Raw genomic sequence first — 17,987 nt, 5'->3', positions numbered from 1 at the left:
CCTTTCTTCCTCTATTTTAGCTCTGTCCTGTGGCAGCTGGGTGCCCTGGTGTGATGGTTTGTGAAGCTGGTGCCCGGCTCTGTAAGTGGGCTATGGTCCTTGAAGGGAAAGTGGTATATACTGTGTGATACATCTTGGCTGGTCCCTGAACTTGTGTAATGCAATTGTAGCATTTGAAGAGTAAGAACAAAGAACTGAAACTTGCTGTATTCTGGATGTGGGCATTGTGAATGGCAGTGTATTTTAGAGCATGTAGCTCATCTTACCAAAGCAACAGGATGAGATGCCACTTGAGCACATAGTGGAACAGGTTGTGCCTCCCGGATCTCAGCACAGGTAGCTACGGGAGACAAAAGGGACTGAAATTGTTAACAGCAGTTGATGGATGGAGAACCTGTAACTCCAAGGGAGTAATTTGCAGAGCATCTTGTAGGAGCGTGACATCAGGAGAATTAAATGGAGTGTGAAACCTGTGCTAACACTTACTATTTCTAAGCTGCTGGGTTAACACGTCGTTTAAAAATGGACATCTATGAAGTGGCTTTTTAGATTTAGATAATATATTCCTTGGAGCCTAGTTTTGCACTGGATTTCCTTAAGTAGATGGGAAGATTACTGTAAGATGTACAAAAAAAGACGTGATAGCTAGAAAGTTCTGAAATTCTGTTATGAGTGATTTCCAGATCTGTAGGGGGAACAGAACTATTCCATTCTGACATGTTTCCCATTATTTCTCACGTGACTTTCAATGTATAGAGATGGTAAGGTTGATGTTGCAACAAAAAACGAATCTGTTTCAGTAGTTGAATCACCTTAGTACAGTGACACAGTGATTTCATTTCTTACTCTGAAGTTTGGGTTTCTGCTCAATTCAAATAGATCAGCTGCTTCTAGTCTTGGATTCGCAGCTGAAAGTACAGCAGAGATCTGTGTCAAGAAATCTAAGCTGTTTTTCCCTTCTGTTGTATTTGGACATACTAGATATAATGCTCTGGTTTTGACAGTTGTGAATCATGAGCAAATGTAAGTGAAAGTGTAGGAATTTCTAGCAGTGTTCACAGACAATTCTCCTGTTCTGCTGCAAACTATAATTTCAGAGTAGATATTGGTTGTATATGCAGTCTGTAAAGGGCCTCTGTGCTAAAACTGCCTGTAAGACTCCAAGTTACAGTTATCTCAATTGCCATTTTGGGATTGTGTAATTTTTCCTCTTTTTCATTCCTCCTTTCCTCTTACCCACTCCCAAACCAGCACAGTTTGATAGCACTTGGAAATTCACATCTGGTGAGGCACTTTGGTACATCTTCCTCTGCACACCAGGTTGGGTTGGTGGCTTGCAGTGCTTCTGAACACCACACCCCAGTGCTGTTGGTCTAGTTATATTTATTAGCATTAAAATATAATTGGAACACTTCTGCATGTAATCAAATGGGAGGGGGATAGGTTATAGTCCAATTGTGGGTTTTGTTGGTTTGTTTTACTTTTTGATTTTGTATCTTTTCAAGCTGTATGCTTTGTTGCAGCGTTTTTTTTTTTTCCCTAAGTATTTCTATTTAAGGTAGATACACCTGTGTGCTGGATCTAAGTTTCATATTACATATATACTTTTTCTTCCTTTTTCACATAAGGAGGGGTCTATATTTTGTGTGCTCTCTGCCTTACAGTTACACATCCTGCAGAAGGAGTATTTGATTTCAGTGTTTTAATTTAATTTTCCAGTTTTTAGCTGCAAGTTCTGAGTTTTTCCCTGACCACTGCTGTTACCTGGTGGTGCTGATATTTCATCAAGTTTAGAGAAGCTATCTACCTGGATTCAGGCCTGGGCGAGCTGCTGTAACTGATGCACCTGATTCCCCTCTGCTCAGAAACCCAAGCCCTGCAGTGCCAGGATTCCCAGGGGCTCTGAAAGAAAGCTGCCTTCAGATGCTGCTCCCTGCCTTCATTTTCTTTGTTGTTTTTGCATAGCTGCACTTTATGCTGATGGACAATGTACCTCCCCACCAGCAAGGTCTTCTGGAGAGGAGATTCTTTTTAAAATGGAATGGAAACAGAAGTAGCTAAGAGTACAGGTAGTGAAGAAGTTACTTTGGCATCTCTTGATTGCTATTCAGAAATAAAGCAACAAGTTATTAAACAAAATAAAAATGTTGCAGCTTTAGTGTTATGCTGATGTGTTGGTTTCTTATTATATAGTCTATGCTTTCAGTGCAGAGTACAATGCATATTGATTTTGTTCTGCCATATTTTCCCTTTAATCTGTTTGATTCTGTTACAAGAGCTACATTCTGTAAACACTGCATATGGTTTTACAACAGTTGAAAATCCTTTATTTAGAAATTTTTTTTGAATTATTTTTAATTTTTTATGACCACAGAATGAGTGTTAGTTGTCAATCTAATTAAATTCAATTGCATTTCCCGTATGTTTTGTTTTTCCCTTGCTCTTATATGCCTCTATTTTTATCAGGATATATAAATTTCTCTTTATTTTTTAGGGTTTTTTGTTTGTTTTAAATCACAATGTTGGCAGACAGATACAAGCATGTGACTGTCCTGTTTTAAAATACGTATGAATATTTATAATCTTAAAATTCTTCCAAGTGTATGGAGGAGGGGGAAACTTGTAGTTTCTTCTTATTTGTCAAGACTTATTCTCTCGTTGTTTTGAGTTTTATGACCTTGCTGTCTTTTTTCTTTTGTGGAATTTATATATATATATATATATATATATATATGTAACTTTTAAAAAGCAACTTTTAATGACTCTTCATATATATGCTGATGGACAACGAAATAGGAAAAAGCAACTTTTAATGACTCTTCATATATATATATTTTTCCTATTTCAGCCTTTTTGACCAGGCTGACTGGACAAGCAGACAGAACATGTTAATTATTCTTCCTGATAAACGCAGTTCTGTCTTGTTCATGTATCTTTTGCTACTCAGACTTACCTATCTAACAATATATACACCATTATTTGTAGAGAGAATTATTTTCCTGATATCCTAAGAAAGTGTGTGGAAACCTGGCTTTCAACTACTTGTTTTTTCTACAGTTTTTCTACAGTTTTTTCTACTGTTGTAAGTTTTGTGAACTCTCTTTTTCTGAACATGAGCTATTTACCCTGGGAGGAACTACAGTAACTGGAGAACTTACAGAGCTCTGGCATCACAAATATGCTGATAGAACAGATAAGGATTCTCAGATTTATTTAATTAAATGTAGTGGCTCACAAGCATCTGAGATAAAGACGTCTTTACTAAAAATGCGGTGATTCTGTTCCCGTGGTAAGGGAAGAGAAGGTCTGCTGTAGCACAGTGCATGTATTGTATTACAGTTCACATCTCTCAGGCTTCTTCTCTGGTCAAGATTCAACATTTCTGCTGTTTCTGACATTTATTTTAAAAAGGAGCAAAAAAAAAAAAAAAAAATCACATCAGATCTTCTTATGCATCAGAAAGTGTAGCTATAATCACATTAAGAATTTTTTTTTCCGATCTCCAGCAAGGGAGAAAGTTACTGGCCTTGCTTACCAACATTAATTCAAAGTTTTGGATAATCAGGAATTACCTGAGGACTGAAGCTGAAGTTGTTCTCTTACATCGTGGCCGTACCTGGAGGCCACAGACTTCACATTTCTGTTGTTGGCATAGTCCAGGATCCTTACACTCCAGTGAATGTGCAGCAATTTGTAGAGTAAGGAGGGGCTGAGGCTTTGCCAGCTTGCTCTTGCATGGTGCCTCACCCTGGTGTCTGCGGGACTTCGTAGTCCCCAGGCTGATGGCTGTGGTGGGAGCAAACAGCTTGGTGGGGCGCTTCCTTGGATGAGCTGCTGAGCTCGTTTTCTCTCTACCTACAATACAGGTATTTATCTACCTTGCAGGTGCATTGGCTGAGGTTAATGAGTTGTTTGTAAAGCACTTTGAAGATGAAAAGCTCTGTAAAAATGTTAAGTATAATTATGTATGAGCTCTTGAGTGCATAATGGCTGTTTGCTTGCTAGTATTTAAAGCAGTTTATAACACACTAAGTATGAAGGCGCTGTACGAAGTCAAGCTCTAGTTTCCATTTAAGAAAAGTCACTCATATTTTGTGTTCAGTAGTTCAGAGGGACCTCCACAGGCTGGAGGGCTGGGCTCGGGTGAACCTAATGAGGTTCAACACGGCAAAGTGCAAGGTTTTGCATTTGGGCCGGAAGAACCCCAGGCACCCGTACAGGCTGGGAGGAGTGGTCCTTGAGAGCAGCTCGGCAGAGAAGGACCTGGGGGTCCTGATGGACGAGAGACTGAACATGAGCCAGCAGTGCGCTCTGGCAGCTCGAAAGGCAAATGGGATCCTGGGCTCCATCAGGAGAGGGGTGGTCAGCAGGGACAGGGAGGTGATCGTCCCTCTCTACTCGGCTCTTGTGAGGCCCCATCTGGAGTACTGTGTCCAGGTGTGGAGCCCTCAGTACAAGAAAGACATTGAGATTTTGGAAAGGGTCCAGAGGAGGGCGACTAAGATGATCAGGGGGCTGGAGCACCTCCCCTATGAGGACAGGCTGAGGGAGTTGGGCTTGTTCAGCCTGGAGAAGAGAAGGCTGCGGGGTGACCTCATTGCAGCCTATCAATACCTGAAGGGAACCTACACCCACGAGGGGAGTAAACTCTTCAAAAGGGCTGACAACAGCAGGACTAGGGGAAATGGATCCAAGTTGAAGGAGGGAAGATTTAGGTTGGATGTTAGGGGGAAGTTCTATACAAGGAGAGTGGTTAGGCCCTGGAACGGGCTGCCCAGGGAGGTTGTGGATGCCCCGTCCTTGGATGTGTTTAAGGCCAGGTTGGACAGGGTCCTGGGCAACCTGATCTGAATGTGTGTGTTTGGTGGCCCTGCTAGGCAGGGGGGTTGGAACTACGTGATCCTTGAGGTCCCTTCCAACCCGGGTGATTCTGTGATTCTGTGATTCTGTGAAGTCATACCACTCATCTTCTGTGTTTCACAGTGAACAAAAACATTTGGAAGATTTTCTTGAAAGGAGCATCTCAAAACTTTGAGTCCTTATCTGGTAAGGATTTCTTCTCTTTCAATCATATCTCACCCTATCTGTATGACCGGCTTTTGTTTGCTGAGTTCCAGTGTCTTGCCCCTTCTCCTATTGTACCAAATGTTCCTTCTGCCCTTCTTATGCTTCTGAGTGGCCGTGACCTTCCTCTCCCTGTGTAGGGGACTGTGACACAGTCATAACAAACTTTTTAAACTTAAAATCTTTTCAGTCTTTGGGTTGGGGCATAAAGAAAGGATATTTTGGAGGATATAAGAGAAAACATCTAAGGTAGTGTTTGCAAACTGAACCGTTTGTTGGTGAAGGGTAGTATCACATGATAATGCGATACTGCAGAGGTTACTGGACAGAGGAAACATGATACTATGATACTAGTTCTTATATTCCTATTTAGCTGGTTCATATTAAAAACATACTATTTAAATGGAAAACAATCTGGAAATATTTTGACATTTTATGTCAGAAACAAAGTATGGAAAGTGAGTCTGTCTCATGAAATAGCTGATTCCCTGGTGAGTTTTTCTTTTAGAGCTGTTGTCCTTTCCAAATCAGTAGATGTCTTTCCCTATATGTTTTAATTTCTGAAAAAAGAAGAAAAGGTTGGAAGCCAAGTGTTCATTGAGCTGCTTATGCTGCATGGAAGGAAGACTTAGGGTAATAAAGGACTCTTCAGAGCTTCTCAGAGGTCTTCTGGCAGCTTTACACTGTAGTAGTATGCAGCCTGAGAAAACTTTCATGAGGATGTTTGAAAGTAGTACTGTTCTCTCTCTCGTTTAGAAGATAAATAACCAGCCACTGTAACCAGCTGTGTAAAGTCTCCAACTTTTGCATTTTAAGGATGTTTACTTTCATGTACTTATACTTAAAATCGCTGTTTAAAGTGATATTTCAGTTTTAGATCAGGCATGCTTTGAACCATGAAGGACTACTGTGGTAATGAACATTATCTAAATTTATACATTAGCATTTACAACATATCAGACGTTGTCAGGTTATCTGCTTCATGTTTAGCTGTACATGAAGTTAAATTAGGTCCTGCGTTATGTATTTTTTTTAGATTTGAGTAATCAACACACTTGATGCAACATTGAAAGAAAATGACAAATTATTTTTCTCACATATATCCAGCTGTTCAGTCTCAGATCTTCTGACTAGAGTCGGGGAAAAAAGCAATAGTGAGCTACTAACTTTCTTCCACTGTGTGCAGGCATAACTGGAGCAGATGAGCATCTCTTTTTCTGACTGTGCCATTGCACTGGTAGCAAACATATCACAACTGTCTTCACTGTGTCTGTTTGCACACCGAGTGGGGCTCAGGGCTCCAGTGGAGTTGTTTGCTGACTTGACGATTTGAGAGCCAGAAACAATTGATATCTCCTCCAGTACGTGTCTCAGGTGCAATTCTGCCAATACCCATAACTCCTGTTATTACATCCTTTATGTATTTTAGCACCAAAGCTCCTCACCTGGAATTTATCCAGTGTTGCACTGAAGTCTGCTGACAGACAGACTGAAGATATGTTGAATGTGGAAGATGTCTGGCTCTGTAGTGAGGCTGCTGCAGAAAGCTACAGGAGCACCAGCGCTAGTTCTAGAAACAAGGCTTTGGCTCTGTCTGTCCAGCTCTCAGTAGTTTATAGTGCGCCACAAAACACATTGGATAGAGGTTTAATGAATGACTTCACTGGCCTGAATCTTAATTAGAAAGATGGTGATTTCAGCTGTAATTGCACTATTGAAATTGAGATATCAGAATTTCCACATGCAGATCTGTGGTTCTAGTAAAGCACTCTCAAGATGGGTATGCGCTGTCATTGCATTTATCAGGGTTGCTGACCTTCCTTGCTAGCACTGTTGTGTACTGGTTGCCACATGTAAGCTCTGCTAGTAGCCTGGTTTTTATTTCCTTCTGCAGTTTTTCCCATGCAGTGCAGTATGTGCCTGTGTCTCTCATGACACAGAGACAGCTAAGCAGCCTTATTTTTCAGCTGTGTCAAAGTTATATGTGCCACTGTATTTTTAATTAAGGGTGGGAAAAAATGTCTCTTTTGTATCAATTTGAATGGAAAGTCTTTTGCAAAATATTTTTTCACGCAATTAATGTCTTCACAGATTGTGCCCTTTCAGTCACTTCTGCCTCTGGAGTTCTTTCTATCCTAACAAAGCTCTGAACAAATACATACAAAAGTGAGCTGGGTTCTAGCTGCAGCTTCCTCAATTGCAAGCAGCTAAGTCTTGTTCTAGCAAGTGAGAGATCCAGCTGTGGGCCCAGGTTGCTGCCCACATTGGTCTGCATCTCCAGGGGCAATACTGTTGCAAAGCTTATGTTTAAACCACAAACCTATTACAACAAGAACAGAAGGAGAGTTACAGTGGATGTTTGTCAAATCATGCAAGAGAATCTAGGAATTCTGAGATGAATTTGTGAATTAGTAATTGGCTAAGTGGGATGTCCCTGTGGAGACTTCCATGGATCGCTGCCCAGCTTTGCAGACAAAATAGCTACGCTTGTTCTGAAGAAATGCCTATCGTATTTTGCTGGCAAGTTAGTTTATCTTCATCTTGGGGGAAGCAAAACACTTACTGCTGTTTATAGACACTTACTATCTGTGCAAATCCTTTTCAGTTTAGAAAATGATTTGGAAGCTTAATCTCTTGAAAAGACCTATTGCTTACTTGATCTGTTCTAGAAATCCAGATGGTGGAATAGTTCAATAAAATGTACACAGAGTGAATAGAGATAAAGGCAGTTTAGAAATTTAAGATACTTGTGCAGAAAGTAGCTGTCATGGGCCTTGCTCTGTCCATCATTAGGACATTGGATAGAACAGAAGTTTTATGTGGTAACTGTTACTGTGAAGTTGCAGCAGCAGAAGTGAATGGGAGCACAGTGAAGGTTTTGGAGGTGAAAAGCATTGCCTAAAGTATAATGGGACTTACAATCCAGTTTTAAGGGGTTAACCAGGTGCTTTAGTTGGTCTTTAATTGTTGTTGTTCTGATGAGATAAGTATTGCTTGTAGGTCTTCCAGGAAGTCTCTTGCAGCAGTAGCTGGGATGTTGATGGTACAGGATGGGGAAGTCCTTCCTTACTGCCTTGTTCTTGGGATCTGAATGTGATGTTTGCTCACTGGAGAGTGAGGGGGCCGAGGAGCAGGGTTGGGACCCCTCCTGAAGACGTGCTTTGGGAATTCACAGATGATTGATGGCATCCATCTCAACTGCTCCTGCATTACATTAGACAGGTATAGGGAAGCAAGCGTGTGAGATCCAGGCTTGCATGTATGCTGTCACTCTCTTGAAATGTGCTGATATCCTTCATCTTCCCAACATGTGAAAGGTCATGGTTTAAACTGAACCTGTAATCATCGCAGTGGTGATTACTGTTTAATTTAATTGGTGGTAAATCAGCCTCCAAGCTGGTACAAACGGATGCCTTAGCCCTTTCTCAGTTAAGGTGCCTGCTGTACTCAGCTATTTAGTAGATTTCCAGTTAAATATTTGTTGGTCCAGGAACTTGAGCATGGCGAATGTGGTCTGGGGAGATCCAAGTAGTAGAGCCTAGTTGAGCCTTGTACTTTGTCATGTGCCAACTAACGTGTTTTAAAGTTGAAGCTCAGGTCCCGCTTGTTAGTCTGCATCCATGAACAGAAAGAGGAAAGGCAGTGAAGGTGTGACTGGGAGAGCAGTGGCTGCGAAGTGCTAAAGACAGGGGCAGGCAAGGGAACACATTGCCTTTGTGCCCAGGGTGCTGCAGCTCTCTCCTTCTCACTCTGTAAAAAAACTGCGCAAGTTTTTCCAGATGCTTCCTTGGATAATTTCCCTCCTGTTCCTGACAGACGACTGCAGACACATCCCGGTGTTTGTGCAGAGAACCAGAGTGGCACCACAGAGAACTGCAAGCCGTGCTGCCTGTGCTGGGAAGGATGGCTGGTGCCTTGGGACGGGAGGGGCCTGGATTGCAGCAGTGCTGTGCAGGAGGAGTGGTGTTGTCTGGAGCCAGAAAACACACTTTGAAACCACTATGTGGGAAATGCAGAACACCTTATTACCCTTTCCCTACCACAGAAGAAAGCCCCTTTTTGTGTCTGACATTTGTGAAAGCTTATAAAAGCTCAGCGTCTGTGGGGATACCATTGCCATTCTGATTCAGACTGGCTGCCTCCTCCAGGCTGCTGAGAGCACGATGTCAGCTCTTCCAAATTGCTGTCCCTGAGTTTGCCTGTATCTGTTGGAGGACTCACCAAGGAAGCACAAGGTTTCCGTATCTCAAGCCTTCTGCCTGGGTAGGGCTGCTTTTTGGCTTCCTGGGGCTTGCTAAGCCCCGCAGCTCACCTTGCCATGCGGTGATGCTGATGAAGATCTATTGGCAACAAGTGGTCCTGTCTGTCCACATTGCCTTCAGCAGGAGTTCTGACAATGGCCTTTAGGCAGGGGACGCCTGGCTGCCAGCACCATGTCAACAGGCAGGCCGCCCGGCTGTGCAGCGCAGCCGCCTGTCCCCGTGCCAAGAGCGAGTTCTGCTGATCCTGATCTGCTCCGTTTGTCAACACGCGGCTCCCGCTGAGCTGTGTGAGATGAGGATCATTCTTGGCACGGGGCTGTCTGGCTGCACCCGCCAGGGCCTGGCAGCCGCCCCACCAGGATGCCAGCACCCAGCCTGCTCCTTTGGCCCTGCAGCTCTGATGCTGTGCTGCTGGGAAGGGTTGGGATGGGAAGAGGGAGATTCCTTTGCTTCGTTTGCAAGGCTTTTTTTTTTTTTTTTTTGTGGCTGTCTGGATGATTAATGTGAATAGGAAAATACTGTTGACCCATTTAAATCACGTTAAACGACATCCATTGCTCATCTGCATAATGAAATACACACTGAACATTACAGCCTAAGTATAAGAGCCAGTGAACTACAAAAATAATATTTTACTCATTTAGATTATGAAGTAAAATATAGGACATTAGTACTAATCATAGTATTAAGTTTTAAGCCATGCAAATTGTAATTGTCAGTGAAAAAGAACTATAAGTTGAAAAGGCTATTAGCGTTTCAGCTTTAACAGTTAATTTGAGTAATCTTTTTTTTTTTATTTTTTATTTTTTGCTAGTGTGCAGCTCAGGAAAGTCTGTATGCAAAACATTTAATAATAAGTTCAACACTGTTTGGTGTCATTATTTAATTTCAGCCATTACAGAGGTGTTAGAAATATTAATTTGCAGTATTCAAATGTATTGACATTTTACGTTACAAAGAGTAAATTGCAATCTTCACTTGAATAAAATCAAATCCAAAAGGCAAATTGTTAGTAACAGATGAGATAATTTTGAGCATTTGAGTATCAAAGCAAAAGCTGAAGCCTTTAAAATATGAATTTTATCAAATAGAGACATCATTTTCAGCATTTTAAACTAAATACAAATTTTAAAACACTGAATTTAGGCTGTCAGGTTTCTATGGTTACCCACCTTTCCAGTGGTTTTGTGAGATGTGCAAATAGGCCTATGAGTCACTTGTAATTATTTGTTTCTTATTTGTTATAGTTGTAATTCTGTGTTCAGTTTGAATCCAATATAGTTCACACCGCATGCTTTGGTTTATGTATATTTTAGTGCATATGATTGACAGTGATTGAGCATTTCTTAAGGAGTGCTTGTTTTTTTTGTCATAAGTGATGTATGTTGGTACTTCTGAAAAGGTAAACAGCTTCTTCCTGTATCAGTGTTTGATAAACAGGACTTCTATGATAAGAAAGAGGTCTTTGTAAATGTTAAGCAAGGAGATAAGTGGAAGGCATTAAAAAAAAAATAAAAAATTAAAACATCTCCCAAGCGTTATACTCTTCCCAATTTGATCCATAATCCTATCATTATAATTCATTCAGTGGCCCAATGTCACATATTTATGAATAAGCTTTCAAGCTATGCATTAAAAGCACATCCTGATGACTGACAGGTTTAAAAATAAGTGCTTTAAGAAGGATGCTAGAAGTTATCTGCAGCAAGCTCTTGATTGGAGCCTGTGCAGAGCATCTTCCTGGGGAAAAATCAAAGCTTTTTTCTTCAAACACCACAGCAGTGTAGTTGGGGCAGCTGTAAGCTCTTACAGCTACATCCTTATGTATTTTGAAGCCCAGCGCACAGGATGCGGTGCCCCAACCTTACCCTCCATTCCAGCACAGGGCACCGACATCTTATTTTCAGTACGACACTCAGTGTCCTCATGAAACTTACATTTTGAAGTGGAAACAGGGTAATACAAGGAACTAATAAAATTCAGCAAAAAGCAAGAAATAGTATTGAGTGTAATGAGTAGTAATGTAAGTACTTTATTAAGGTACTCCTTCCCAATTTGCTAATGATATACCTTTTTCATTTTGAGATAAGACCAGCTTATCGTTCAGGAATTATCTGGTATCCTTAGAGACTGGGCTGCAGTTGTTTATTGCAAGGAGTCTTGTATTCTGGGTGGAGAAAAGCCTGCTAACAATTAGGTTTCTCCCTGTACCTCAACCTATGCAGAAAATCCTGAGTTTGAGAGCAGTCCTGTGTTTTCTTCTGTGCAAATACTATGTATTTTTCAGCAGCCCTGCTCATGCATTGAAAGGATTTGTGTATTTAAAAAAAAAAAAATAAAAAAAATTGTGATGATTCAGGCATGTTTTTCCCATTTCTGATGGAAAAGTAAGATATTAAGGTAGGAATTATTTTTAACTTGCTGCCAGCAACATCTAGTGCTGCATCAGGCATGGGTGCAGCACGTAAACATGCCAGCTGAAAAGCACCTGTTTTCCGGAGCGCTGGAGCAGATTTTATCCAAGTAGGATTTGGTGAATATTAAGCTGCAGATGGGTGCATATTAACGACAAGATCCTGTATTGTGCACACGTGTGTGAGGGCTATTGGAAAGGCTTATTCTTTTAATCTGAAATGACTGCTATTTTTAAACTAACTTGTTCCAATAGCTGTTACTCCCCTACAACATCAAAGTGGGGAACACAATAACTAACCTGCTGAGCATAAGTCGTTCCTCTGATTCACAAAACCCAAAGATAGCTAGAAGGTGTTTGAGAGGTATTTTTAACATGCAGACCTGAGCATATATGTTTCTCGTTCTGATTTACTGACTTTATGATAGATTAACTTAGTATTGGAATGTAGTAACAGAAGAGGAATGTTTCTTCTGCTAGCCACAGAAGTTGAAATTTACCAGATGTTGTATTTTGGAGCCTGAATTCCCCTGGTATTAACTATGTGAAACTCTTAATATTGCTTTGTCCAACTTTTCAACCTGGCTCATTTGCTGTGGTACTCTAGGCAGCACTTTCTGTTTATTTTCTGTTTGTGTTACGCTGTTGGAGAGGGAAGATTCAGTAGAAATAGCACTAGGAGGGAAGACTGCACAGGAGAGCTACAGTGCTGTGTTTCCAAAGTTAAGCATTCCTCTCCAGGCACATTTCAGGTAATAGACAATTAATTTCCTTTGGTATATGTATAAATATAATGCAGATATAGCTGGATGCTACTCTGTATTATTTAAGCCCCGTGATAAAACAAGAGAGTGCTGTTTAATGACATCAGAATTTTGCTGTCACTGCCTCGGTGTCACTGCATGTGTCTGTATACACAAGAGCTCAGGGAATTGCTGAAGGGGTTTTTGAGGATATAAAATTAAGTTTTTCTCTTCGCCTTATTTGTTAAAGTTGTACTGTGGGTTGCTGCAGATAGAAGGTGGCACCAAGCCAACTTCCTAGCAGAGCTGCAGGAGGGTCACAGCTTGTTGTGACCTGGGCACTATTACTTGAATGTTGTTATTATTGGGATGAAGTACCCTTAGGCTGTCATCCTTCCTGTAAATAGAAGAGGTTCTGATTCTCTGTGGCTTCCCAGTTTACCAACTTGCAGAACAGCTATTTTGTTGGCCATAGGTTTGATTGAATAATGAATTAGAAGATCTGCATTATTCAGAAGGATCTAATTCATCATCTTAGCGTGCCAGACTACAGCGAGTAATAATAAGGAAAAGCCAAACAAGAATGCATTTCCATGGAGTCTGTAAATTTCCAACCAATTAAAACATTTGTTTGTATTAGTATATGGCAAACAAATTGCCAGGCTCTGCTCTCCATGAAGTAAGGGCAACATTTTTATGAGCCGGGAGTGTTGCTGGTGCTGAGGGCCTGACAGGCTGCAGGAGGCCTGGGGAATGGAGCGGGGCTCATGGGGCAGTGAGAACAGCAACCCCTTGGTTCCTTAACTGAACAACTTTGTCATTAGTATCTGACTGACTGTAATAATTAAACTGAACAATGCCGGTCTGAATACAGATTTTGAAACATGCTGATCCTGATTTTGGTTTGTCAGGGTACAGTCTAACTGTGTTGCTGTTATAACTGAAGTCACATCTACCCTAATGAATATTTCATTTCCCCAGTCACGCTATTAAAACCAGAATGTTTTTACCGTTTCGTTTCTGTTTTCTCTTCTCCAGTACCATCTTGATGGCTGCGTCCTGTTTACAAATTGCTGCTGGTCACATTTTCAGTAGTCCTAGTAGGTTTTGCTTTCCCCTGATGTGGGCAATTAGGAGGAAATATTTCTCACGAGCATGGATTTGCTCTTTTCTGTGTAATGACATAGTCCTGTAATCCAGGAAACAGTGCTGTATGGTATCCATGTCCATGATTTCCTGATGTGGGAAAAAAGTGTGGAAAGCATCTGGAGAGGAGGAGACCCCTTTACCAGCTTGTTTCCTGTAAGCGAAATTGGAAGACCTTGTCTGTGCAAATAGATTTCAAAATAGAGTCTGCCCTTTGACTGTCTCCATAATTACACAGCTCTCTCTGTATTTTATTTGGCTGCCAGAGCAGTTAACCCCTGGAAGTAAGGGGCTGATGGTGGCGTGACCAGCACGGGTGTGCAGACATGACCATGTGAATACACTCTTGTTTAGAGAAGCCTGTCTTTAAGACCTCATTACGATATACTTTTACCAAATTTAACAGTTGTTACGTGTTGGATTGTGTTGATTAAGATATGTTATATCCTTAATGCTGAGAGGTATTACTTGCGAAAAAGAAAAAAAAAAAAAGAAAAAAGTTATTTTTTGGCTTTGATGTAATCAACATCTGTCAACAGAATGAATTTGCTTTTGTTTAATTTCAAGGGCTCTTGTCCTTCTGCTTTGCCCAATCAGTTTCAACTTGTGCCTGAGGCATTTCCCTATGTTGTTCTTTTTTTCTTCTTTCTTTCTTTTACTTTTTTTTTTTTTTTTTTTTTTGTTAGCAAATGCACAGGTTATTGCTTGTGGAAAGTGAGCAGCTCTTCTGTTACACAGGTTACACAGAATTGGAGAGAACCTTAAATCTTTCCCAGTCTATTTTTGAAGCTTGCATGTACCTCTGCAACACTGGAATTACAAAGTCAGTGTTTTATTAATTACAACTACAAGTAAAGGTCTATCGAGACACAACCATTAGTTCAGATTTTAAAACTTGAGCATTAATATAAAAAGCTATATCAAATCTTATCTAGTTGCATTGGTTGGATTCCAGATGATTCAGCTATCACATTTTCTAACACTTTGCTTCAAACTTTAAAGATTCAAAAAAAAGGGAAACTTGCACAAGAAGCAAAGCGGTATGATTGACATAATAGGAAGATGTACTGACAAGCCAGATTAAAAATCTCTAGTATTTTATCCTCAAATATCAGTATACTCAGAAAATCTGCATGGTTATTATAGTTCAGGGGTTTTTTTTTTTAATGATAAAGTAGATGAAATCATGTATTTAAAAATTTAAAAAATTGCCTGATGTTTGCAATGTTCATATATTCTAGGCAAAATTTGCTTTATCAAGAGCAAACTGCTTTTATTTCCTAAATCAGTTTGGCATGAATTCTTGTAAATCTAAATGATTTCACTGCTGTGCTCTTGTAGCTATTAGGAGGGCCTTTATGATGGAAAATACTTAATATGGTCTAATTTCAGTTTGTTTCCCTTTCCCAGTGTGCTCTTGTGTTTGTTGTAGCACAGAACTGTCATGAAGTTCAGCCTTTGGTAACGTTTTTGCTAATGGTCGGGAAACCTGAAGTCTTTCATAAATACCAAAAAATTGTTTGCTAACAGCCACATTTGATGACTCGTGGATGAACAGTTTTTTGCATGGCCACTCTGCACCTTGTTGAAAATGCTGCAGATGGGTTGCTGTAACAGTTGAAAAAGCATTAGCGAAGTGCTTAACTGTGAGTTCATTTCCAGCATCTCCCTTTAAAAATACTTCTTGACCAGAGGAAAATCACATTTAAATGACTAAAATCAACTTAATTAAGGGTCATTAATAGAGATACACATAAAAAACTCTCTGCTCTGAGGGTGAAATGGGAGCATTTCATTATACAGCGTAGCAGATAACAATTAAAATAGACCTAGAGTAAAAGGCTAATAAATATAGGGCACATTTGTGCTGCAAAATCAGTCACTTCAAATGCTCCCACCCATCATCACACTTGAATTCTGTATTCAGCCCCTTTGGCTGACTCATTTAAAAACAAAGGAAAATATGATTTCCACAAAAGAGAAATCCATCTGGTAATTCACGAAAGCTCGCAGCACGTATTTATATGATTAATACAAATTAAAGTCTGAGGTGTGCAGAGGAATCCAGCAGCAGGCACACACACAGCCTGCACAGTGGGATTCACCACAGAGTCGGGGGAGCAGTTGTCTGTAATTTTCTGTGCACAGAGCATCGTCTCTGCTGATCTGATTTCAGGAACACCAATAATAATTCTCATTATTGCAGTTGATAGTAAATATATTCTATTGCTTGTGGCAAGTGATGCAACCTTGCTGCTGGAGGAGAAAAGGCAGGCAGAGATGGCAGCATCCCGCCCGGTGCTGTTGTGTTCCAGGCTGCCCGGCTCTCTGATGCCTGCAGTTCTGCTGGAAGCCGCCTAAATCCTGCCTTTATGAACCATCTCACAGCAATTAATGCACGCAGAATGCTTCACAAAAAGGATGTGCTCAGGCATCAGTTCAGGAGAAGTCCATCAGAGGCTGCCAGGAGCTGCTCAGGGTGGGGGGGCCGGCAGCAGCACAGCGATTGAGGCGATGCGGCGCATACGGCCAGTTGCGCTGTCTCAGTGATTGATGGTGTTGCTATATCAAATTAGCTGTGAATATGGGAGCTTGAAAATAAAAGGAGCTGTGGAGACATGAGGAAGGCCTTCTTATGGAAGGAAGTGGACGGAGTCCAGATTTTCATTATGAAACAGTAACGTCGTTATACTTTAATGCCATTTTATTTTTACTTCGAAGGAGAATGTTTTCTCTTATAATTTTGTATTGTTCCAAACAAAGGTTTAGTTATTGTGTGTTTGTAACTCTTGTGATGTGCTTTGGGAGACAGATCATACTGTGGTGATATTTATTTGGTCGTCGCATTTCACCTGTTTGAGCGGTGGGCATTTTTGTGCACGTCTGGTTTATAATGAGCAGTTAGTGGGATAACAACAGACCGCAGTACCTCATTATCCTGTTACTTGTGACAAGACTCACAGTGTGGCTTTGGGGGAACAGAAGGAAAAAATTTATTCCCGATAAGAAGGTATCCCTTCTGAACGTGGGATGGCTAATGAGGCATGAACCCACTGATCTGAATTGGTTTGATGCATTGATTTGGGACGTTCGGAGCTCTGCTGACAAATAACTGGCAGAGACTTACATCTTTATTTTGCCGGTGAGCAATGTGCCCAGCTGGACAGATGCCCAGCGGTGCACCATTGAAATGGCAGCACTGAAAATATGACCTAGGTTATTGGTGACCATGTGGACTTCAGCTGCTCGTGGCATTGTGTGGTTTCAGTGCCTTTAGCACATGGGTGCAGAGCTGTGGGGCAGTGCCATCAGCTGTGGTGAGAGCAAGGTCCTCCTACTGTGCTTTGTAAGGTGCTGCTTCTGAAGACCCAAAAGTTGCTGCCTCTGCAGATTCTGTGTTTCCAGTTTCTGAAAATGTGTGCAAACTGTTCAAGTTGTAGGATGCTTTAGGCTCTTTGGATGAGCTTCTGCACTCTGCAGGGTTTTGTTTCTCATTTGGCAAGATTTTTTCCTTGTGAAGGATATGCTAGGGAAGTAGTAAGAGATGAAACTAGTGATGAGATGATAACTCACAGAACGCCAGCCCAAGCCACTTCCACATAGTGGAATAATGGGGCAGCTCCACTTCCACAGAGGCACTCTCTTCCCACCAGAAGCAGGGGACTGTCACTGGTACCCAGGTTAGGCTGGCAGTGGGATCTGAGCCTCACCCTCCAACTCTGCCTCATTACTTAGGAACAGTTTAAAACAGCGAAAATCTTGCATTGAGTAAAATTCTCTACAGCTTTTCAGGTGTTACACAAATTCAGATATTGTTAACTAAGCTTAGCACTGCCCAGTGTACAGAGACACTCAGGAATGAGTCTAAAGCAAACCTTGTTCAGCAATCGCGTTCATTTTTGGGGGGCCCAGGAAGTTTGTAGTTAGACTCTTCTGTGTATTGTGGGGTGATGTAAAAGGGTTCTCTGTAAAGCCAAGCGTGCATGGGAAGAGATGCTGTGACATCTGGACAAGATAAGTGTAGGAAGGAATATACAGTAAATAAAAATAGACAAAATACAGAAAAACTCCTAAAAAGAAAATAATTTTTACATAGTTAAAAATACGCAGCAGACAAATTTCTTTATTTCTGTGATGTAAAGATGTCTAGGTAACCTCTTCTTAAACAAAACCACTTTCTTTTTACTGAGTATTAATTATTCATACCGGTTACTTGCCACAGAAGGTTGCTCTTGTATTTATACACATGACTTCTTTCAAAGGCAATTTAACTATTACGTGAACCTTATTCCTTATTCAAAAAATAAAGAAACTGCAGTTTAGATTATAGACTTTTTTAGCAAAGGAAATAAACACAAT

The 17,987-nt window shown here is 40.9% G+C and overlaps 1 protein-coding gene across 3 annotated transcripts in view; it reads left to right on the top strand.

Moving 5' to 3' along the window:
- The window catches only part of METAP1D (methionyl aminopeptidase type 1D, mitochondrial), a 44,561-nt gene that overhangs the window by 5,425 nt on the left and 21,149 nt on the right, over positions 1-17,987 (top strand). The gene's annotated exons all lie outside the window — the stretch shown is intronic.

This window comes from Centrocercus urophasianus, unplaced genomic scaffold (genome assembly GCF_019232065.1).
Source record: "Centrocercus urophasianus isolate 14NV4802_14NV808 unplaced genomic scaffold, USGS_Curo_1.0 seq_20, whole genome shotgun sequence".
Lineage (NCBI taxonomy): Eukaryota > Metazoa > Chordata > Aves > Galliformes > Phasianidae > Centrocercus > Centrocercus urophasianus.
The sequence above is the reverse complement of the archived record's forward strand: the minus strand, read 5'-3'. Positions and strand labels throughout refer to the sequence as shown.